General features: G+C 49.9%; 1 long non-coding RNA gene across 1 annotated transcript in view; it reads left to right on the top strand.

The window, feature by feature from the left end:
- Window positions 1–24625, top strand: part of LOC125940087 (uncharacterized) — an 80809-nt gene that overhangs the window by 12703 nt on the left and 43481 nt on the right. Inside the window, exon 2 of the long non-coding RNA XR_007463327.1 lies at window positions 22612–22707. This is a non-coding gene — a long non-coding RNA (uncharacterized LOC125940087). The remainder of the gene's footprint in view (window positions 1–22611; window positions 22708–24625) is intronic.

Consider the following 24625-nt stretch of genomic DNA (forward strand, 5'->3'; position numbering starts at 1 on the left):
CGTGATGTCACGACACCCTCGTCGGATAGCCAGCCGGCCGGCCGCGGTCATTCGAAGCTCGCCGACGCCACCCCCGCGAGCATGGATTCGAGTTCTGGTGCGTCTACCAGCGATGAATACACGTGTGAAGAAGAGGACCATTCTAACTTGGCAAGAAATATTACCGCTTACGGTTACCAGCCTTCCGCGTCAAGCGACAAAAAGAGCAGATGGCCGTGGAAGTGTCGGTCAGGTTTTCGCGAACCGTAGCGCGAAGATTTCGCCCTGCACCAGACACTTATGCAAGAATTATTGGTCATTTCCTGGTGTAAATTTTTGGCAGTGGCGTAATCGTGTTGCTGTCGAAGATTTACACCAGCAGCGAAGTAGAATACACTTGGTTACTGCAATATTGGCTGTTTTTGTCTGTTTGAGCTCTGCGCCACCAGGTAGCAGCACCATACAGGGCGCTCACGTTTACGGTTCTGCCCGAACGCCCCAACGCCCGCGTTTACCCGATTACCGGACACGCTAAAGCTGTCTAATAGGCAGGTATTCCAAGTTTACGTACCTTCTCGTCTCTGGGAAACGTGTGCAACGGCGTTTCACGACCGACGATGTTGTTATAACAGCAATGTCTGGGCATTTCCTTCCGCCGCGACGAACGCGTCATTACCGAGCGACGACCGCGGGAAGCCTCATGTAAGACTCACCACCTGCGTGGAGCGCCGACGGGGATAGTGTTTCAGACGGACGACGTGCGAAGATCGCCGAAAGGGGTTAAACTGCAGTGAACGCTATCCGAGCGCCGCTATAAATCACCCGCGTGTTAATGGCTTGTTTATGGCGCCACCCTTGAACACCACGTTAAGCACCTGAAAGGCAGGTCTGTTGGTGCACGCGCCTCCCCGTTTCTCGTGAGAGACTAAAAAAAGTTCAGTCTTTGTTTCGAACTCATCGCTCACGGTCTCATCGCTCTTCGCCCGCGCTAGCAACCAATAGTGGCGACCTAACATGAACACGCACAGCGACATCGACGCGCTTACCTTGTCTGCAGTCGAATTGAAGCTGCCCCCCTTTTGGCCCGCCGACCCCGAGCTCTGGTTCATTCAAGTCGAAGCACAATTCGCCGCCCGGCGCATCACAGCCGACCTCACGCGCTACCATCACATCGTGAGTAGCTTGACGCCAGCTACATCCAGCGAGGTCCGCGATTTGCTTCTCGCCCTACCTACCAAACTTTAAAGGAGAGAATCATTCGACACCTCACACCATCCGAACCCGAAAGGTTATGGCAGCTCCTGAACGACACGGACCTTGCCGACCGCACGCCATCTCAACTACTGCGCCACATGCAGCGTCTTGTGGGAAGCGCTACAGATCTCGACAGCACGCTGCTGCGCAAGATATTTCTTCAGCGTCTCCCCAGCAACGTGCGCGTGGCGCTTGCTACAGTGGTTTAAAAGGATCTCGGCAAGATGGCCGCCATCGCTGACACCAAGGAGGTTACAAAAAGTTTTTTTAAACCCCCTTGGGTGACACCATCATGGCAGCGGCAAACCCCTCCGCCTCCATCGCTAACGTGCACGTGGAGAGTGCTTTTCCCCCTCTCCCAACGAATTCCTCGAGCTTCGCGAAGAGATCGCGCGCCTCACCGAAACAGTGGCAGCTTTGCAGGCACGCACCTCGCGCCCGCAGCCGCGACTCCGCTGGTGCTGGTACTACAGGCAACATAGCGATGCTGCGCGCAGATGTGTTGCGCCCTGTGACTATCCGGGAAACGCCAGAGGCCAGCATTGAGGGTGACCAAAGCTGCAATATCGACGGAAAGTCTCCCCTCAGTGTTCTTCATCACCGAACGCAGTGGTGGCGCCAGTTTCCTTGTGGACACAGGCGCAGAGGTGAGCGTTATTCCTGCGTCTCCAGCTGACCGTAAGCACCCGAGCTCATCTCCATTACAAGCAGTCAACAACACAACAATCGCTACTCACGGACAACGGTCGCTGTCTCGCAACCTAGACCTAAAAAGAACATTTCGTAGGATTTTTATACTTGCTGAAGTGAAATTTGCAGTCCTCGGTGCCGATTTCCTCCGTCACATTGGTCTTTTGGTAGACGTGCGCAACCGACGCCTATATGATCCTGTGTTGCAAGCAACACAGGATCATATATCCGAGTGCAAGGCAAGCTCTCAAGACACCCTCCATTAAGCCCTACCTGGTCAGACCAGCCGGGACATCTCGCTTTGTGGCAATACTAAACGAGTTTCCCGAACTTATGCGCCAAGCAAAGCCGGCACTGCGGCTCAGCATGACATACTCCATCATATAACTACGACTGGTCCTCCCGTCCGTGCGAGACCGCATAGCATGATCCCTGAGAAGCTCCGTTTAGCACGCCAAACATTCGATTATATGCTCGAGCTTGGTATCATTCGGCCCTTGTCAAGCCCTTGGGCGTGTCCGCTTGACATGGTACCAAAACCGGCATCAGATGACTGGCGATCCATGTGGCGATTGCCGGGCACTCCATCGAGCAACTGTACCAGACCGCTACCCTGTGCTACACATTCATGAGATTACAACGAACTTGCACGGTGCTATATTTTCGAAGGTGGACCTCGTGAAGGCATACCATCAGATACCAGTGGCACCAGAGGACGTCCCGAAGACCACTATAGCAACACCTTTCGGCCTATTTGAATTTCTTCCAATGCCATTTGGACTTCGCAACTCTGGACATACATTTCAGCGGTTTATGGGCGGTGTCTTACGCGGTCTAGATTTTTGCGACGTTTACCTGGACCATCTGCTTATCGCTAGTGCCACTCCATCTGAACCCGAGCAACACCTGCGAAACATTTTTCGACGTCTCTCTGCACATGGCATCGTCGTCAATGCAGCAAAATGCCAGCTTGGTGTGCCCGAGCTGAGCTTCCTGGGCCATACTATATCAAGTGCCGGAATTCTCCCCCACCCGGAAAAGGTAAAAGCTGTGCGAGAATTTCCGAAACCTAACACTAAGCGGCAGCTCCGCGAGTTCTTTGGACTCGTGAACATCTATCGCCGTTTTGTACCTTGGTGCGCGGCTATCTTGCATCCTCTACACAGACGACTAACAGCTGCGCAGAGCACACCGCGGACCCTCACTTGGGCTGACGAAGCATGAAACGCTTTTCATCGAGTCAAGGAGGCTTTGGCAAACGCTGCTTTGCTCGTGTATCCGCAACCAGGCATACCGCAGTGCATAATGGTCGATGCCTCAGACACAGCCATCGGCGCAGTATTACAGCAGCTGAGCAACGGCATCTGGCGCCCGACATCTTTCTTCTCGAGAAAGATTGCCCCTGCATAAGAGCGCTACAGCACTTTCGGCCGAGAGCTGCTTGCTATCTATGCCGCCATCCGACATTTTCTTGACTACCTGGAAGGCGTGGATTTCTTTGTGCTTACAGACCGAAAACCTCTGACGTACGCCCTGAGTCTCCCGACATCGGAAAGAGGAACGCACACAGCCCGTGATCTACGTCAGATGTCTTACATATCCGAGTTCACTACAGACATCCGGCATGTGAGCAGCGTCCACAATGTGGTCGCAGACCCCCTGTCACGAAGTCCTGTCAACGCCCTTAGCCTTTTGGAGGGAACTGATTTGACTCAGCTGGTGGCAGCTCAGCAAGCAGATCAAGAACTCGGTCAGTTGCTGACAACAACAACCGCGCTGAAGTTGCAATGGCTACCTGTGTCCGGCTCAAATACCGAGTGTGCTGCGACGTATCAACGGACAACCCTAGTTCTTTCGTTCCTTCTGGCCTTCGTCGTACCGTCTTCCAGTCGCTGTACAAGCTGGCACATCCGGCAGTTCGGGCGACACAATAGCTCGTGACGGCAAGGTACGTCTGGCCATGTATAAATCGAGATGTCCGACAGTGGACGCGAAAGTGCAACGCCTGCCCGCGCTCCAAAGTACAGCGCCACACCGTGATGCCATTGCTGGGGTTCCCAGCGCCAGGCGGACGATTGGAGCCTGTGCACTTGGACATTGTCGGACCGCTACCACTTTGTAATGGTCAGTCGTAGTTACCTGATTGGTTGGACAGATGTACACGCTGGGTTGAAGCTGTGCCTATCGCATACATCATCGCTGACACAATCGCCCATGCTTTTCTGCACCACTGGGCGGTTCGCTTCAGCGCGCCGTCACTGACTGACCGCGGCAGGCAATTTGAGTCAGCTCTTTTTGCCACCATAAGACGGCTGATCGGCACCTCTCGCATCAGAACTACTGCCTACCATCCTCAGAGTAACGGTTTGGTGGAGCACTTCCACCGCCGTTTGAAAGTGGCTCTCACGGCGACGGAAGGGCACATTTGGACCGAAGCACTACCACTCGTCCTTCTTGGTATCCGCACAACGCTGAAAGCCGACATTGGCTGCAGCGCCGCCGAGCTGGTGTATGGAACAACACTGCGATTGCCTGGCGAATTTTTTACACGCTGTGGAGATGAAAGCCCTGTAGCTACTGGCGACTACGCGAGCCGGCTGCGTGACCTCGTGGGCAAGCTTCGCGCGAAAACACCGCCTCAGCCAGCGCCGTGACCCGTCTACATGCACTCAGAGCTGTGGTCTTGCTCCCATGTGTTTGTGCAACATGACGCAGTACAGCGACCTCTTCAACCACCGTATGACGGCCCTTTCAAAGTTCTCCATTGTACAAACAAGCAATTTACTGCGGACATTAGCGATCGACGTTTAGTAGTCTCTACTGACCGCGTGAAACCGGCTCACATGGAGAACTCTGAAGGTCCCGCGGCTGTCGCGACTCTTGTTAAAGCAACGAAAGAACCAACTGCGACTTCCTCCCAAACAACAGTGCAGCGGACACGTAATGGGACGCGAACCACTGCTCCCGTTGTACTGGACCTGTAATGTTCGGCAGCTTACTGGGGAGGGAGTTATGTAGTGAACGCCATCCGTGCGCCGCTCTAAATGGCCCGCGTTTAAATGGCTAGTTTATAGCGCTACTCTTAAACACCACGGTAAGCACCTGAAAGGCAAGTCTGTCGGCGCACGCGCCTCCCCGTGTCTCGTGAGAGAATAAAAAATCTTCAGTCTTTGTTTGGAACTCATCACTCACGGTCTCATTGCTCTTCGCCCGCGCTAGCAACCGACAAAACAAACGCTGCAAGGGACCGACACCCCTGGGAACACTGCGACAGCTGTGGCCGACCTAGGCCGCGGGTGGGTGTTATGACGTCAAATTTCAGCTTCTGCCGGCGGCCGCTTGGAGGCAAGGTGCAACAGAAAAGCGCAAAAAAAGATGTTTCTCGTTCTTTTTTTTTCAAGGAAGCTTGTCATATTCGTCATCTTCAACAGTTCAGCTTTTGTTCCGACGCAAAAAAGCACTCGCCAACTTTTGTGTCAGTATCCCTTTAAAGCTCTTCCTAATGATCGCATCTATTTTCTCATTTTCTTCGTGTTTAAACACAAGATACGGTGTGGCATACGTTATTGGGCTAGTAAGGCTTGCATGAGTCTGAGGAGGTTGTTCTCTTTGAGGCCCCTGCCTTTGAATGCAACTCTCCTAAAGATCGCCGTAACTTACGCCGCGAATCTTTCTAACTTTTTGATTGTCGTGAGATTGTATCCATTTCTCTGGAAATACATGCCCAGAATTCTGATTTCTTCCACCTTGGACACCTCATTTCCGTTTACGAATACATTGATGGGTTTGCTGCTCCCAGCGTGTCCCATTTGATGTTTTGGCTCAGTGAATAATAGCTCCAATTTCTGTGGCGAGCACGTCAAGCCTCTGCGGACCGCATACTCTTCTACCATATTTGCCGCCATCTGTAGTTTATTTTCGATGGCTGCGTCACTCCCACTGTTAACCCAGATGTTGATATCGTCCACGTGCATGATAAATTCTAGCGATTTAATCTTATTGACTTCCGCCAGGAGACCCCTCATCGCTATGTTGAATAGAAAGGGTGATAACACCGACCCTTGAGGGGTCCCCTTGCTCCTAAGTGTGATGGGAGGGGACTTTACATCTAGAAATTTTATATTCGCCTCCCTCTGTGGCAAAAAGTCTTTGAGGTATGCATATGCCCTATGACCCACACCTACCTCTTCGAAGCATGCCAAGATAACCTTGTAGCTAACGTTGTCAAATGCCTTGGTGAGGTCGAGGCCAGGATCGCCCTGGTGTCAGTTGAGTCGTATTGGTCTAGGATAGCATGCTTAAGTCTGAGCGTGACCTCTTGTGTACTGAGCCCCGGCCTGAATCCCACCATTGTATGCGGCCAGAGATCGTTCTCCTCCGTGTACCTGGTCAGTCTCGTTTGAACAAAATGCTCCATAAATTTCCCTACACACGAGGTAAGGAAGATTGGTCGCTTTTTGTTCAAGCCGGATACTTTGCCTGGCTTTGGAATAAAGACTACGTCCACCTGTTTCCATGTCTTTGGGAGTTCTGTCTCCCACACCTGGTTCATGTATTTGGTTAGTGCGATGATGGACTCATCGTCTAGATTCCTGAGAGCTGTGTTCGTTATCCCTTTCGGACCGGGGGCCGATCTCTTTCTGAGGTTATTAATCTCTGCTCTAACCTCTGTCGTGGTGATGGGGGCATCGAGATCTGGGTTGGGAGGTCCGTCGTAGTCTCTAAACACCTCGCTCTCTGCTTTTCCAAGATATTTCTTTTGGAGCTCGCTAATGAGCTCGTCATCTGTGCCTACGAAGCTATGCCTCGCTCTCACCTGGTATGTACTAGCCGGCATTTTTGATTTGCTAGGGTCGATGAGATGTCCGAGAAGGCTCCAGGTTTTGGAGATACCCATATTGGCTTGCATCTCATCGTACTTGCTGTACCAATTCTGCTTGTTGAGCGTAATCGCGTATGCTGCGATTTCTTTGTTGAGTTTGGCTAAATCGCGCCTGATATTCCTGTTCCATCTTTGAGCCTTGAGTATTTTCTCCGGATTACTCTTTCTGCTCCACATGTTCAGCAGTTTGCTGTCTAGCGCTAGGGTGCGTCCTCATCTTCTACAGTTGTAGTCGCTGGCCTATGTGCGTTTTGAGGAGGTGTATCCACTCGTCGATAATGTAGATATCGTCCGGCGGTGAGGCCTCCTTTCTTATTTCTCTGAATTTATCCCACTCCGTCAATTTCGACTGTTTGATGAGGCGAGTCTTGACGCCTTTTCCTAGCGTGAGCGAAATAATGAAGTGGTCGCTGCATACATTTTGTCCTGTGCTTCTCCACGCTACTGTTCCCGCCATATGGCTTATCGTGAGGTTGGGTGCAGTGTCCCTGGTTATACTGTTGCCTGTGCGCGTAGGGACACATGGGTAAGTATGAATAGCGTTTGCATGTCCTCCCAAATTCGTCTACATTTGGGGTATGTAAATCCCCATTCCTCGTGAGCCGCATTGAAGTCTCCCATAATGATGAGAGGTCTGCCATCTGCGGCTTTGAGTGCTTTGTGGAATAATGTAATGAATTGAATTTTTTTCTGCCCAGGTGTGCTGTACACATTCAGCCGGAATATGCTATCTCTATTTTTCTTTCTTGTGATAATCTCAACGAGAACAGCCGCTACCTCGCTTGGGGAGACATGATGGACTATGGTTGCAATGTTTTGCTTTACGAAGGTGGCGACTCGGCATTTACCCCCCTCGCCGCTGCCAAAGCTTTGGTAACCCCATAACCCAACAGGGGCCTTACCCGTTTCCTGCATGACTATGACTACGGGTGCTTCCTGTTGTAGCTCGAGGCATTGTTGCAGCAACGCTATTTTCCTTTGGTACCCTCTACAATTCTACTGTCATAATGTGGAGGCATTTTTCTTATCCGAACATTTATCCATTTCTATTAAGAATCGCTTCTATAGCCCCGATTTTCTTGCACAGCCTAGCTATTGTCGTGCTTAAGGTATCCATCGACGCGCTTAGGATGTCTATCTTGCAAGACTGTTGGTTCACTTGTGCCTGTAATAGCGCAATTGCTCCTCCATTCTGTAGCTGTCCTGTTTTCATAGTTTCGTTCTCCTTGTCCATTTTCATCAGCCGCGTTTCAATTTTCTTTTGCCAGCTCGCCAGCGGGTCGGTCTCTCCAGCCTTGCGTTTGGAAGGGGGCTGTCTCGTAAACTCAACATTCGTGACCTCTTCCTCCGGTCCAGATGTAGCTGGGACAACACCAGGAGGAGTGACTTGGGCGTTGCATTTCTTGGGAGCCTCTGCGGGGCGCTTCTCTGTTTTTAGTGTGATCAGCTGATTTTGGGTTTCCTTCAGCAATCGCTCTAACCTCATGTTTGCTTTCTTGTGCCCCTCTATTTCTTTCTTAAGTAAGCTAATCTCATCTTTATCAGCCTGGGAGCTCTTGCTACCAAAGCTTACCGAGTGGATATTTCCTTCTTTTTTTCTTTTTCCCCCACGGGTCCTTGGGGTCCTTGGGCGGCAGGCTGGGTCCCTGGCCCTGGTCAGCACGCCCTTTGGCTAGAGTCTGCAGGTGGCCCCCTCCGGACCACGAACTAGACCTCCTTCCGGGTCTCGAACTAGGTCTCGCTCTTGACTGTTGCCCCAACTAGTCTCGGGTGGCATCCCTTGCTCTGCCTCGGTGCTGCTCTGTAGGTGCCGATGTGGTGGCCTGGGGCGCGCCTTGAGTCGGGGCTTGCGCCTGGAGTTTCTCTTGTTTAATCTTCTCCCATAACTTTTCTTGATGATGTACGGCATGCGATATATCTCCCGGAACTTGTTGTCGCCTAGGAGGTGGGCTTTCTTGCATAGCAAGCACTGAGGCTCACAGCTGTGATTTGGTTCCGGGTTGGCGGCTCCGCATCCCCGACATCTGACGTCGTCGGGTTTCGGGCAAACGTCCGCCCAATGTGACACCCACACGAGCTGACACACACTTTATTTGTTACAGCGAAGCTGTTATGGGCTCACCTTTCGATCCGGCAATATAAAAAAAAACTCTCACTGGCCGTATGCTGTATTTGCGAGTGAAAGCGCTCGAGGGCGAGGGACGCTCGTTTTCACAGGGAGCGAAAGCACGGCGGAGAGCAAACGCGACTTATGTGCGAGTGAAAGCGCGCGAGAGCGTGGGACGCGCGCTTTCACGGGGAACGAACGCAAGGCGGCGTTGAGCAAACGCGACTTCGCAGTGGAAGGGGAGTGATGGGCGAGGAGGGCATCGAGGCACCCTAGACTGTGCGTGTGCGTGCCCGCTCTCGCACTGCGGCGCATGCGCGCCGCCCTGCCGGCTCCCTGCCGCTGTCTCTCTCTGGGCTCTCGCCCGCCTCTCCCCAAACAGCGTCGACAACGGCGTTTAGCCGTTCATCACGTAGCCAGCGTTTTGACAGCGGTTGTGTGCGGTCGCACAAACAATGCGCAGAACTCTTCTCGACGGCGGTGGCGTTTTGCCCGCGTTCTCACCGAACGCGCGCGGCGTTGGTGACCTGTTTATGAAGAATGTGCCAACCGTTGCCGTACACCCTATGGCGGTGTACCGCAGCGACCATAAGGTCATGGTCCCTGTGGTCACTAAATAAATGAAAACCACCGGATCATATATATTTATCATTCTTTAATAGTTCAAATAACCAATTACACCATCACATCTTGATAGTCATAGTTGGAAATACTTAATTCTAACCATACTACAGCTTCGCTGGACTTCCATCTGCTGCTGAGCCGTGCTCCCTAAAAGGGCTGCAGAAACATGCATGTTTTCTGTTTTCCTCAACCTCTACTAGTACTACTACTACTACTACTACTACTACTACTACTACTACTACTACTACTACTCACCCACCACTCCCCTTCCATTGGGAAGTCGCGTTTGCTCTCCGCCATGCGTTCGCTCCCCGTGAAAGCACGCGTCCCTCGCCCTTTCTCGCTTTAACTCACACATACAGCATACGGCCAATGAGAGTTTTTTTCTATTGCCGGAAGCGACGATCAAAAGGTGAGCCCTTAACAGAGTCGCTGTAAATATATGGTGGCATAGGCTGTTAAACTGGTCATGACGAAATAGGCATTCATGTGTCGACTACGCCTATTTCCGGAAGAAGCGACGAAAATAAGGGCGCAGGCTATGAAACTTCGTAGGGACTTGACATTTGTGGGCTTTGGAAACTCGGCGACTGCACGAAGCTTGTCGGGATCGGGAAGGATGCCGTCTTTGGAGACAATGTGACCCACGACAGTTAATTTTCGGGCAGCGAAACGGCCCTTCGTTAGGTTGAGCTGTAGGCCAGCTTATGTGGGACAGGTCAGGATGTAATGCAGACGGACAAGATGCGTCGGAAAATCTTTTGAGAAAACAACTATGTCGTCCAGGTAACATAAACAAGTCTTCCGTTTGTGTCCGCGAAGGATGATATCAATCATGCGCTTGAAGTTAGCGGGAGCATTGCAGAGCCCGAAAGGCATAACATTAAACTCGTACAGGCCATCGGGAGTGATGAAAGCTGCCTTTGGCGGTCAGCCTCAGCCATAGGAACCTGCCAATAGCAAGAGCAGAGATCTGAAGACGAGAAGTATTCGGCAACTTGCAGACGGTCAAGAGCATCGTGGATCCGACGCAGAGTGTACACGTCTTTTCTCGTAATCTTGTTTAGGCGGCGATAATCGATAGAGAACCGAATGCAGCCATCTTTTTTGCACACTAGAACGACAGGTCTTTGAGAATGCTCAATGAAGCCGTGCCGCAGCATTTCGTCCACTTGTTCCGTGATAACTCGGCGCTCTTCTGCGGACACGCGATACGCACGCTGTCACAAGGGGGCATGGCAACCGGTGTCGATGGTATGAGAGGCACTTCTCGTGCGACCGAAGGATGGTTGGTTGCAGTGGAACGAAGAAACGAACTTGTTCACTAGAGCAAGAAGCTGGGTGCGATGAGATGGCGGAAGGTCTGCGGCGATGGCGCTGTCGAAAAGGGCTGAAGGCGGAGTTGATGAGACGGAAGTTATGGCGTCTAGATGTAATCGGGTGACGCCATCGTGAACGTCGAGGTCTTCAATACACGTGACAGCTTGTACAAATCCTAAGGTCTCCCCACGCAATGTGGTCACTGGATATTGTTGCGGATTGCAGATGGGTAGCACAGCAGATTCAGATGTAACAGTGAGGACGGCGAACGGGAGAAATGAGTCCTTGCGTTGAGCAAGCATGTCAGATGGCGTAAACGCCACAGTTGAGTCTGGCATGGCAGCACACGACCAGGTCACAAGCACTGATGTCTCCGGAGATAGATCAGTATCAGCACAAATGAAGACTTTGCGAACACTGAGGTTGGCGCTGACCGATGGTGAGTCTCATAGGGGCGAAAGCACCAGTTGTGCGCGAGAATAATCAATGATGGCACTATGACGCGACAGAAAGTCCCACCCGAGGATGAGATCATGAGAACAGGAGGGGAACACAAAAAACTTGATGGTGTACAAAACGTATTGGGTGACTACATGGGCGGTGCATGCAGCTGTTGGATGAATGTGTGGCGCGATAGCAGTGCAGATTGGCATGCTATATAGAGAGGTCGTGACTTTTTTCAGCTTGCGACAAAAATTTTCATAGATGACGGGAACGGCGGCCCCGGTATCGACAAGCACTTGTGCGGATGCTCCTTCAACATGGACGTCAATGACACTCTGCGGTGAAAGTGGAAATCTTAGAAAGCTCGACGAACTTGCAGTTCTTGCCTCTGTAACTGCACTAATCAGTTTCCCTCGGCAGTAGGTGGCGGACAACGCATAGGTGACACTGACCGTCGACGTGGAGGAGAACGGCGACTGTCTGAACGGCAGTCGCGATCGAAGGGTCTCGGCGGCGAGTCAGCGGCATCTCTGCAGCGAATCTAGGCAGCCTGCTGCGGCGCGTACCGAAACGGTCGAAGGCGCCATGGTTCGAGGACATGTCACAACGACAAAAGCGCACAACGTGACCAGCAGTGTCATAGGCGAAGCAAATAGGCGTGTTGTCTAGTGTGCGCCGTGTGTCTGCTCGAAGAAGAAGCTGGGTTGACTGCCGTGGAACGGGAGCAAGGGGAAGCCGGTGCGTTGTTGGTGGGACGGGATATGACGGTGAGGGTGGCCGTGCGATCACGGCAGCGTAGTTGAGCGGCGGAGGTGTGACACGCGATGGGTAGTCGGCATTAGAGAGTGGTGCCGTTGGAGATGTGAGTAGCGGCGGGTAGTCGGCATAGGAGAGCGGTGCCACCACAGGAGCTGGCGGGCAAACGGGGGAAAGTGCGTCAGAAATTGGGGCACGGATGGCTTGCTTCATGGCCGGAGTCAGTGTTGGGGCAGCCTCCTGGCTGTGAGGGAGCAGCCACAGCTGGCGGGCCACTTCCTCGGGAATGAAATCCTTCAGCTGAAGGACGAGAGCAGAAGGATGTCATGGCTCAGTCACCTAAGGCGTTGCGCTGCTGAGCACGAGATGGCGGGATCGAATCCCGTCCGCGGCGGCCACATTTCGATGGAGGCGAAATGCAAAAAAAAAAAAAACGCCTGTGTGCTTGCGTTGTAGTGCACGTTAAAGAACCCCAGGTGGTCAAAATTAATCTGTAGCCTTCCACTACGGAGTGCGTCATAATCAGAACTGGTTTTGGCACGTAAACCCCCAGACAGAAGAACATTCCGTGCAGGCTACAGCGTCTCCGGCACGTCCTTCGTTACCGCTGCAGCACTGCGCTGTGCTTTTAAACGATGTCATTTTCTAAATATGACAACCAACGCAGGTGCAGCAGCATTTTCGAATGTACAGAAATTACGGCAAAGGTGCACTTGGCGGTTATCGACCACTTCGGCTTTATGTCACTACGCACCAAACTGAGAACCGCCAGACATGACGGCAACCAATAAGTGAAAATAAAACGGCGGATAGTTTGACGCCTGACAGCCGCCATACTTAGTTTGTCAGCCTAGATTAAACGTTACGCACTTTAGGATTTTAGAATATTCGATGTCAATATAAATGCAGTCAAATGCGTGCCAATAGAAGTACGTTATGGTACATAAATTTTCCAAAACAGGTGCGTTCGGAAATTTGTATTCAATTTCTTTAGATGTGCTGGGTTATTTAGTAATCGTTGCAACACGCGTGAATGACCGTGCGTTCACTTGGCAAAGCCAGCGATAGAGCGAAAACCAGGCACTTGACAGCGCTTGAGTCTGTGCGTTTCCTGCGAAATGCTGACAACAGATGTTTCTCCAAGAGAACCTATACTACCGCATGCACTATTTCGAGACGCACGCTAATTAAATCGCGTCGCCACCTGTTTCTCTTGCAGTTAGAAAACATTAAAGTAGCTTGCACTAGCAAGGCTAAAGAAAGAGAGGAGCTGATCGGCAGCTAGATGGTCCTAACCTTACGGGCTATGCTTTCGCGGAATTTCTTGATTATTGGTCGACTATCAATTAGCTATTGATTGGCTATTTATTGGCTATCGCAAGGTACTAGTCACGTATTTCAGCTGGGCTAAGCACTACCAAGTCATCCCCAGCATTTCCCGAAATTTAATGGTTATTTGTCGATTATTGATTAGCTGTTGATTACCTATAAATCGCCTATCGATGACAGACTAAGCTTAAGTAGTCCCAACCATGCTTATCTAGACTTAGCCGGGCTCAGCTTCGCTAGTTCACAGGGGTGTGCGCCATTGCGCTTAGACCCTTTCTGCACTGCCGCCAGGATCGGCCCAGATTTTTGGATTCAGCAGACACATTAAGCCCGGCTGAAGCAGCTCCGCTGTTAAAATAAAGAAAGGAGGAGGGTAAAAAATTGTCGCAGTTTCACCCGAAAGGCGAAGCATCAATTGCGATAGCAAATTAGTAGAGAGCTATACGGAGTAAGGATAGTATTTTTATCAGTCGTATAAACTTGGACATGCAGCAGCACCAGCAACGCGCAGAACCGTTGTCGACGCCGTCAGCGCTTTGCCCGCGTTCGCACAGAACGCGCGCGGCGTTTTTATATAAATACGGATTTAGTGCCGCAGCTAAACCTCGCCTCCCCTCCCTCCATCCCGTCCCCCCCACAGCCTTTCGCGCCACGGAAAAAGTCGCGTTTGCTCTCTATATATGGAAAGGAGGAAAGAGCGCTTAATCCGCCTTTTTCATTTTCCTGTGCTGCCCTCTGCCGCGCGCCGCTGGAAACGTTTTGGTAGGGTGCTGGGGCTTTCGCCGGTTGATTTGTGAACTTGCGCCCGTGTGTGCGTTTCGTGGATTGCGAATAATTATTAATGGCTTCTGGGGGGCAGCATGTCGTTCCTGGAATCCATGTAGCACTCACCAACTATATACATGTAGGGTGAGCAGGCCTGAGTGTGCTGTTTTGTTTACAGTGCGGCCGATAAAATCACGCTGAGTTCCCTCTGCCGTAGCGGCTGCTTTGGAGTTTGTTGGCGCTAACTCCTGCACTTGCACCTCGTTTTTTTGTAATTCTTTTTACACATTCTTTAGACCATTTCACATAAATAAGATGTTTTCGAGTGCGCAGCCTTCCGCGTCGAATTTAGTAAAGCGATGCACTTGTTTACATCGGCATCTACAGCCACAGATCGTTGTTAGCGTCAAAAAATGGGGCAAAGGTGCATATATGAAACGGCGCTGATATGAGAGAATGTCAAAACGTAGAATAAAACACACATATCTGCTCATATGAGCCGCGTTGGTCCACCGTGAGACGAGTCAGTATGAGCGGCTGAGCCACTTAGACAATGGCGGCTGTGATCCAGTTACAAATATTGGGCTGTTAATTTATTACTGATTCTCGCTTTTCTTTAACTTCGCGATAGTTAGTTTGCCCGTGTCATAAAGCATTATTAGAGCAAACTGTGCTCGCATAAGCGCTCATTTAAAGGCCGTGTTGTTCTCCTGCAAAAACGCGGATGCCATCGCTGACACCGTTGGTATATAACTGAGCGAAGCGGCTGTTTATGCTGCTGTGCCGAATGTACCGTCTCTTGTTTCGGGTTTGACGCAGAGATAAAGAGCACATCTCAGAAATTAAGAAATGTGTCAGCATGCCAACACGTAAAAACCCACCCATCTACATTGCGAATACGACCGGCAGCCTACGGGAACGGTGACGTACAGATGTTGGCACAGGCGTTTGGCACAGCGCTGTGTCCCCGCTTGCAGCTTATTGTGTACGCGGCGATCGAAGCGAAGGGTAGTTTATTTCAAATCGCTAAGGCTAGAGTTGGACTATAAAGGCAATTTCCTTCATTATAACTTGCTTACTTTTCAGTGCCGGTCCGCCGATAGCGGGTGCGCGAACTCGACGGCGCCAGGCCTAATTAACCTTCGCTGAACAGCAGGATCAACATTAGCTCAAACTCATGTGTACGGATTGACAGGGTCGAATTTTGTGCATTTCAACTTCGTAGGCATGTCTTGACTCACTTTGAGCGCGATTATTTATATATACTAACGAAGCCGTTGCGAGTATCGCGTTATCGGTTCGACGGCCGATCGCGCGGGGTTCGGTCGAATGATGGTCGGCACGCTGATTTTATCGGTGCCGTCGACAAGAAAGCCCGTCGCAGTACGACAACTCGCACTCGTCGGTTACGTCTTGTAGGCCTGGTATGATAAAATGGTCTCAGCGACACAGTGCTGAATGGTCGGCCAATCGTAGGCGTGCGCGTCTTGTCGGTCTCGTATCGACCCAGTGTGACCGCGCCTTGAACGAGTATACACGTGAAGTCGGGCACACGCTGCCACTACCAGCAAGCGAGGACCAACGCTGCAAGAAGTCTTCGTCAGCAACGTGTTTTTAAGTGTCGTCCAAGTGTAACGCAGGGGTTTATCGATAAATTTGCTATTACAGCCATCAATGCAAGGCGGCAACTACGTGGTTCCCTGTGCAGTCTAGACGAAGCCCTCACCGCTTTCTGTTAAAAGTGGAGTTCCAGACTTACGCTACGCACGTTTTCGGTACCGCACCGACGTCGAGCTACCAGTGAAGTTTCAACGAGGTACACAGCATGAGTTTGCACTTGCAGTAGCGCTCGTGCGAGCGCATTTTTTTTCGGGGGACGTTTCCTCGAGACGGGGCTGCATGGCCGCGCGCGCGACCCTTCCAAAACGTTTCGCGACTAATCCGCCAGGGCAGGGCGCATGCACCGTTGCGCCGTGAAAAAGGCGGATTCTGCAGCCCTTCAGGGAGCACGGCGCAGAACGCGCGTTTGCTCTCCGACGTGCGTTGTCCATCGCACCTTTTCACTCGCACATACAGCGTCCGGGGCGCGGCGAAGATTTCATCGCCGTTGACGTCATACGGAACCTCACGCCGACGGCGATGACGACGCCGACGGCACAAATCCGCTTTGGAGTGTCCATATAATTGCTATCGCAATAAAAAGAAATCACGTGTGGCTCATTACCCCCATTGGATATGCGGGTATGAGCCGCCGAGAGCAGGAGCCGGAGAGATCTCACAGGATCCTGACGCTTCCGTGCAGTGTGCCGAGGGCCGGCGGCAATGATCGCTTTGGCTCGTATGTATTCTATGACCATGGGGCGGACTTGGCGCAGCAAACGCCCTACTTGGCCATCGCGCCCGGCGAAAACAAGACGCCGTGTGTCCTTGCTTTTACAGCGTATTACAGCGTAAGCTGTTTGGGCTCATTTCAATAGCCGTTTCGGGACGCGATGATGTCGCCGCCCCGTAGCCGCTATCGCATGCGAAAAAACGTACCCGCTCTCCGCCAGGATTAAAAACAGGCTTGCTGCATGGGAGGTGGATTCTCTACCACTGAGCCACGCATGCTTTTTTTTCTTTAATACCTTCTTCGCAACAATACATACACCCTTACAAATACAAAGCAGGTCACTTGGTGTTACACAATATTATTATTATGCGCTTGCTATCCGAGAGCGGGAAAATGTACTATAAACGCGCCCTATGCAGGTGTAAAGGCGCAGACGACGAGATACGATTCAGACGCGGAACGCAAACAACGCGGTCCCAAGCCTCCGCCGGTATGGTGGCTCCATCTAGTTAAGGCGCCGGCAAACGCAACCTTTCAGACACTGTAAATTTTGCTGCCACTAGATGGCGCTAACATGCCTACGGATGCTCCCGTCCGTCCGCTCCCGACACGAGTGAAGCCGACGGGAGCGGACGTGTCGAGTCGAGGTGCCATTTCAGCGCAGCAGGAGCAGCGTGCCAAAGAGATAAGTTTTGTTATTTTATATTTCACTTTTTGGTTTTTTTAGGAGGGTTAGCTTAGCCAAACAATCTTTATAAATTATTTTAATGCTTTCTCACTTTCTTGGTCTTCTCGCTTAGATAAAAGTAGGTAAATAAATTTTTTTTTCTTTTCCACATCTACGCCTTGTTAGTACGAGATGATGGTTGGTACTAGGGGGAACCCACGCGTGCGTTGTTCTGGGTGCGAGCGTTCCTACGCGCTGGAAGAAACGCGGTTTAAATCAGCACGCGAAGCGAATGGTGCAGATTTTATCTGTAGGATAAAATCTGTAGGTGCTAGGGTCGCGGCTAGACCGCCTAGAGCAAGACAAGGATAAGTTAGCTAAGCGGGTTGGAAAGCTAGAAAAGGAACTTCAAATCGAGCAGAAGCAGAGGAAGGAGGCAGAAGAAAAGCTCGCTAACGCAGAAATCCAGCTGAGCGCCACCATTCTGCAAAGCAATGATGAACGCATCGAGGCGAGCACCGCGAACGGAGCTGGCTCCGATGCGAGTGCAGAGACAGCCGAACCCGCCACGCCGGTAAGCAGTGGCGCAAACGTCAGTGATAGTCACGAAGGGGATACCACTGACGCGGCCGGGGAAGAAAACAAAGCCAAGGGCAAGAATAAGAAAGGAGGGGAGGGCATTGTGACTTCGGGGGCAGCTTTCGGCGGTGAGGGGGAAGGAAAGCGTCGAGTTGTCTTTGTTGGGGATTCCAACATGCGTAAAGTAGAACCGGCGATAGCAGAGAGGGTAGGGGCAGACGAACGAGTCCAGGTTAGCGCGCTTCCGGGAAAGCCGATTAGAGAGGTGATCGCGAAGGCCAAGGAACGCATGTGGGACACAATGGAGGAGAGACACCTAGTGGTGATAATGGGCGGAGTGATTGACGTACTGAACGGACGAGGAGCAAGAATCACAAAGCAAATAGCCAAAGGGGTCACCGACCTGCGGAATGTTTCAAAAGAAGTACAAATCGCGGTGTGCACGGTGCCAGAGGTTGAAAGGCAGGGTTATAAAATTGAAAGGGCAGTTCTTGCAGTAAACAGGGAAATTTGGACTCTAGCTAAAGCAATGAATTTTACGGTCATTGACATCAACCGTGAAGTGCACCGAGCAGGCCGCGAAGGCGCTTTTGTGCGTGACGGGATACATTTTAGTGAAAGTGTAGCAACACCGGTCGGAAATCGATTCGCGGCACGAGCTGTAGCTTTTTTAGGCGGGCCCCAGGCAATCAGGAAGCAGGATTAAGTATTGAACATAGCGAAACACCAGTAAAGGGCAGAATTAGGCGACCAGGAGTCAGGAAAAGACGCAGAAAGGATAAGAATAGAGAAGGTAAAATTTGCTACATTAACATGCAGGGTGGTCGTAAGCAGGAAAAATGGCTGGAAATTCAAACGCAACTCAATGAGGAAGCGATTAGTGTGTACGCCTTGGCCGAAACGCATCTACGAGATTTGGAGCAGCCGCCTGTTATTGACAACTTTGTATGGGAAGGGTGCAACAGAATGACCGGGTCAAGGAAAGGCGGAGGCGTAGGCGTACTAATTAGGCGAGGTCTGAAGTGGCGAAGGGTAAACGAGACATGTAAAGAGCATTTATGGATTAGTGGTACATGGCAAGGTAAAAAGACGTGGCTGGGAGTAGCTTACCTGTGGACACGTAGTGATAGCAGGGAAAAAAATAAGGAATTGGTCGATTGCATTAGAAGCGATATTAATGAGTTCAGTAACTCGGGCCAGGTGATATTAGTGGGAGATATGAACGCGCACATGGACGATTTAGACGGATATACTGATTACAACGGCTCTCTAGTGCTGGATTTGTGTGATGAACAGAACCTTATAGTAGTTAACAGGGAGAATAAGTGTCATGGACAGGTAACGTGGCAATGCGGAAACAGGCAGTCATGTATCGACTACGCCTTAGTCTCAGAAATGGTCTACGAACAACTGGACCAAATGATAATAGACGAAAATGGAAAAAATAGCCTGGGAAGCGATCATAGACGTTTAGCATTAAAGTTTGGGAGAGATACCAGCGCAGAACATGAACCAATAGCCTCAGAGTTTTTAAAAAATGAATGACGAGCAAATAACAGAGATCGCAAACAACATAGAGAAGAAAATTAAGGCTTTTCCTACAGCAGTCTGGGAATATAAGGAACTGGTGGAGGTTATGCAGCATGAAATAAGGCGGACACGGCAATACAATTGTTGGATTGGAAAGAGGAAACCACGTAAGTGGTGGAACAAGGAAATTAAACAAGCTATAGAAGAGCGTAAAGAGGCATCTAGGGTTCATCGAGAAGCCAAAAAGTTGGGATTACAAGAAGAAGAGGTGCTCCTTAGATGGAATACGTACCGAGAAAAGAAAAGGGTTGCGAGTGAGCTCGTGCAAGAGAAAATTAAATGCGCAAGTGAACGTTGGGTGCATAACATTCACAAAAGAGACAAAGGCGCCCCAAAAAGATTCTGGAACGATATAAAAGCACTCGGAGCTCCAACTAGAAACTCGCAAACGGCTATAAGGGATGAAGACGGTAACATCTATGAAGGCGATGATGCGCTGCGGTACATCACAGACGTTATCAGGCATAACTTCGGTACGAGAAAAAGCGTAGTTCAGACAACAGATCCAGCAACAACAGAGAGGCCTGAGAGATCAAAATTCAGCATAGAAAGCTTTTATTGGAAAAAGGCAGCAGAAAATGTCCCTAACAACACGGCAGCAGGACCCGATGAAATCCCAATACAGCTAGTCAAAAACCTCGGTCCAAAAAGCAAGGCACTGCTGACTAATGCCATAGAGCAAGTGATTAGAACAAAGAATATTCCCGTTGGATGGCGTGAAAGCAAGATGAATCTTATCTACAAAGGCAAAGGAGATAAGGATAAGACGAGCTCGTACAGGCCAGTTACAGTAACGTCGGTGATATATAGAATGGCAATGCAAGCCATAAAATTAAAACTGTCGAAGTGGGTGGAGGAAAACGGTGTATTGGGGGAACTACAGAATGGGTTCAGGCCAGGCAGACGCTTAGAAGACAATATGTTTGTACTAACTCAGTGCATAGAGATTTCAGTAGCTCAGAAAAGACCTTTATGGATAGCATTTCTAGATATTAAAGGAGCTTATGACAACGTAGACAGGGAATTGTTGTGGGATATTCTTCAATACGAAGGCATAGATGACGATTTCGTGGAGCTGCTGAGGGAGATATATCGAGACAACCAAGTACAAGTGGCATGGGAAGGCCGAAAAGGAAATGAAATGGTGGGAATTCACCAAGGATTGAAGCAAGGATGCCCTCTGTCACCATTGTTGTTCACGCTTTACGTCAAGGGCATAGAAAGACGACTGGAAAACAGCGAATTAGGTTTTGATTTATCCTACATGCGTAATGGACAAATGGTGCAACAGAAGATCCCTGGACTGATGTACGCAGACGACATTGTGCTACTAGCGGACAATAAAAAAGATTTACAGATACTTGCGAATATCTGTGGGAACGCAGCGACAAATCTAGGCCTTAAGTTTAGCACAAAGAAATCAGAGATTATGATCTTTAATGAACACACGAGTAACTTCGTGGTGTCAATTCAACAGCAAGTAATACCCATAGTGAAGCAATATAAGTACCTCGGCGTACACATAAACGAAGGAAGGCATTACTCAAGCAACCACCAAGATAATCTGAAAATAAAGGGGAAGCGGAACGCAGCATTAATGAAACACAGAGCACGGTGGGACCACAATAAGTATGAGGTGGTGCGTGGAATCTGGAAAGGAGTAATGGTGCCAGCGCTAACATTCGCAAATGCCATTATATGCTTAAAATCGGATATATTGGCGGGTTTGGAAGTTAACCAAAGATCAGTAGGCCGGTTGGCTTTGGGAGCACACGGTAATACGACAAATGAGGCAGTGCATGGAGACATGGGTTGGGCCTCTTTTGAAGTCAGAGAAGCACAAAGCAAAATTAGTTTTGAAGAAAGGCTCAGGAACATGGATGAAAATAAATGGGCGGCTAAAGTGCACAAGTATCTCTACATGAAAAGCGTGGACACAGAATGGAGGAAGAGGTCAAGGAAGTTGGCAACCAAGTACAGGATAATCGAAACTGTAAATAGACAACCAGGGGTCATCAGAAAGAAAGTGAGAGAAATAGAGACCGTGAATTGGATGCAAAGAATGGAAACGAAAAGGACAATGGAGATTTACAAGAATGAGAAGAAAGAAATTAGAAGGGAAAATCTGTACGATAACACAAAGGGCAGTGCCTTGCTATTTGAGGCTCGAGCCGGTTGCCTAAGGACGAAAACATATCGGAACAAATATTCGGAATTAGATGAGACATGTGTATGCTGCAGTAAAGATCCAGAGACCACTCAGCACATCCTAATGGAATGCGACGGGATCCACCCAGCGAGAACCGTAGGTAACGTGCAACTCCCAGAAGCGCTTGGGTTTAAAGTGGAAGGAAACATAAACAGATCAGCCGTAGAGATCAGCAAGAGACGATTAGAGTACTGGTGGAAAAAAAGCAGGGAAAAGATGGATGCGACCTGATCTCTTAAAATCATAGACAGCGGTACAAGGTAAATTTTTGAAAAGAAAAATAATGATAGGTATACAAAAATGCAAGATAAAGAACATGTATAGTATACCTGATTAAATCAAGCAGGCTAGGTGACTATTTGTCGCCACCCCGTTTCAAAGGGGATGCCAATAAATCATCATCATCATCATCATGCGCGGGATCATGTTGATTGCGCTAGATTGGGCGCGTTGCAATGGGAGCGAGTGTGACAGCCGTAGTTGCATTGTCGGCTGCTTGGCTGGGCCGAACGGCGCTAGCCATCGGCGATGGAACGCGTCGGCTTGCACGCGCAACGGCCTCCCAAGCGCGTTCCTGACGCATTCACACAAATTACTAGGTATTACTGTCGAAACGCTGGTCTAGCTTACGCTGTGACTGTGCTGAATGTGCCACGCAGGCCTGGCATTTTTTGACGAACATGCCGAAGATGCTCAATAGAATCAATAATGATTATATTTATATTCGCTATAGCAATGTTCACTACAGCAGACCCACCGTAGTCACAGCTTCGCTGGCTTCCATCTTCACAGTAGAGGAAGGGTTCTGTATTTTTCATCTTTGATCGTGGGATGTCGCATTTCTTTCCACGTGATACTAATGTACCCTGCATTTATCTTTCATGTTTCGTAATTACGCCAGATATAATTGATATTTTTTGACATGCAGACATTTCCAAATCTATACTGTGTGAGCTACCGTCGTTGTTTTTGTACATCATAATGAATTTTAAAAGTTATACAGACATAATACACTGACGGCTATTGACAATCAGTATGTTGAAAAATATATACTGAAACACAGAAACATCGCAATTTTTTTCAGGTTCTAATGAGCTTATAGCGAAGATTGGAGGAGCCTACGAAATTGTACAAGCTTCAAGTAGTTGTTTTGTACTGCGCGGTCCCCAACATTTAGGTGGTGAGTGTGCTTTATTTGATAAACGATACCATATACTTTAAGTGTGACAACTATTTTTTCGGATTCTTTTATTCTAAACAGCTGGTTTCTGTAAACAAGCCCTATACATATGCACCAAAACATGAAAGGCTCACCCAGTAATCAGAAAGGCTTTCCTGAAGTGTGTCGCATTGAGAGCTTTTTGTATATCGTGATTTTCAAGCGAAGCTTGTATTGCCTCACAAGTCTCGGTGCCGTTTGTAGGTGTCACCGCAAACTCTCAAGCCGCGCGAAAAAAAAAAAAAAAACGCTCTTCCCGCTGCAGATTGGGACCATCGCCCTCCGAGTTGTGAGACCGATTCAGCCACTGCCGGTTCTCCATACGCTCCCTTAAGAGCGGGGTTTTATATGCACAGGGGGTCAGCACGCGCTCGTGCCCCTGCTCCCGCGCTCGTCTTCGTCTCCTTCTACAGCTGGCTGCGTTGCCGCTAATCATTTCAGCGTAGAATTTCACTTCTGTCGTCGTAAGGAAGAGGCCGCTTTTACAGGGCTGTCAGCCATTGCTTTAAGGGGGTATGAGCCATTCCATGTCTCAGGTAACGGACAGATTTAATTTTGAAGAAATTTCATGGAAATCCATCCAGAATGAACGCCCCCGGGAAAGGCCACGTCGTCGACGTGCCGATTCTAGCGTGAGGGTCTCCGAAGCCCAGGCGAAGCGTCATCGAAGAGCCGCGGAACCCGAGTTGAGGGAGCGCGATGTTGACGCTAAACGTCAGCGAAGAGCCGCCGACCCTGACTTGCGGGAACGCGACGCTCAGGCAACATGTCAGCGTCGTCTGGCCCTCCAGGAACCCGACAAAGGTGTTGACGCATCGGCAAGCTAGCGCGAACTTGCCCGGTGCGACGGCCAGGTTTCAACGCGAGTTTCTCAACCGCAATTCGGAGCCAGCTGCAGTGCGTGTGAACGGTTGTGGTTCGAGCACAACGTGGTACTCGTGAGTGCAATTCGTTCGGTGGAACACCGAAGAAACACACGACAAGCTTGGCTTACGCCCATTTCCTCGACAGGGGAAGGGCTACTAATTTTTTTTTTCATGTCGGGGCTCGTTTTTATATAAATTTTTAAGAGCTTGCTCTAGGCATAATAAAGCAGTCACACTAATCTTCGGGTTTGTGCACTTTGTAGCAACACACAATGACTAGGTACCGTAGAAGTCTCTAGAATTCAGCACTTATGACAGAGCGCTGCCAAAGTATTTTATTCACCTGTGATATGCCAATGGGATACATCAACACACACAGGCGTATCTACCATAGGGGGGGGGGAGCAGTGGAGCACTTGCCCCCCCCAATTCTGAAAGCGGGAACTTTCGGCTGCACGCCAGCAAGTCCAATAAAACTACAGCTGAAGCTAATTTTCCTAATAGAGTGGCAACGTAAGTAATGCTTTTTTTGATACGTATCCCCTGCTTGGGCAGCGAGGATTGTCTTTTGTGCCTCTTCGTGACGCGCTGTAGCGCGGTCGACACGTGGGATTCGCCATACACGTTCTCACATTGCGGAAAAGGTTCTGGCAGTGGACAGTTCCCGTCATATCAAATTGCCGCTTGCGCTACTTGCACCATGCCCAGTTTCTTGGGACCGCCTAAGCGTATTTGAAAATGCAATCGGCTTGCTATATTTAACCTGCGGGCGAGGGAATAGAGAGGTCTGGATAAAGTATTATAATCAGCCACGACAAACGATTGGTGTGCCTTTTACGGCATGAAATTGTTATATTATGAAATGCTGGAACTGTTGAATCTCGGTCCAGAAATAGTCTACATAGCGTTGCAGTATCAGTATTTTATCACCATCAGAAATCTAATTAAACTACTTACAAGTCTAACTGTCGAATTTCATTGTGTAATCACGACTTATCGTAGATATTTTCGTG

This window comes from Dermacentor silvarum, chromosome 9 (genome assembly GCF_013339745.2).
Source record: "Dermacentor silvarum isolate Dsil-2018 chromosome 9, BIME_Dsil_1.4, whole genome shotgun sequence".
Taxonomy (NCBI): domain Eukaryota; kingdom Metazoa; phylum Arthropoda; class Arachnida; order Ixodida; family Ixodidae; genus Dermacentor; species Dermacentor silvarum.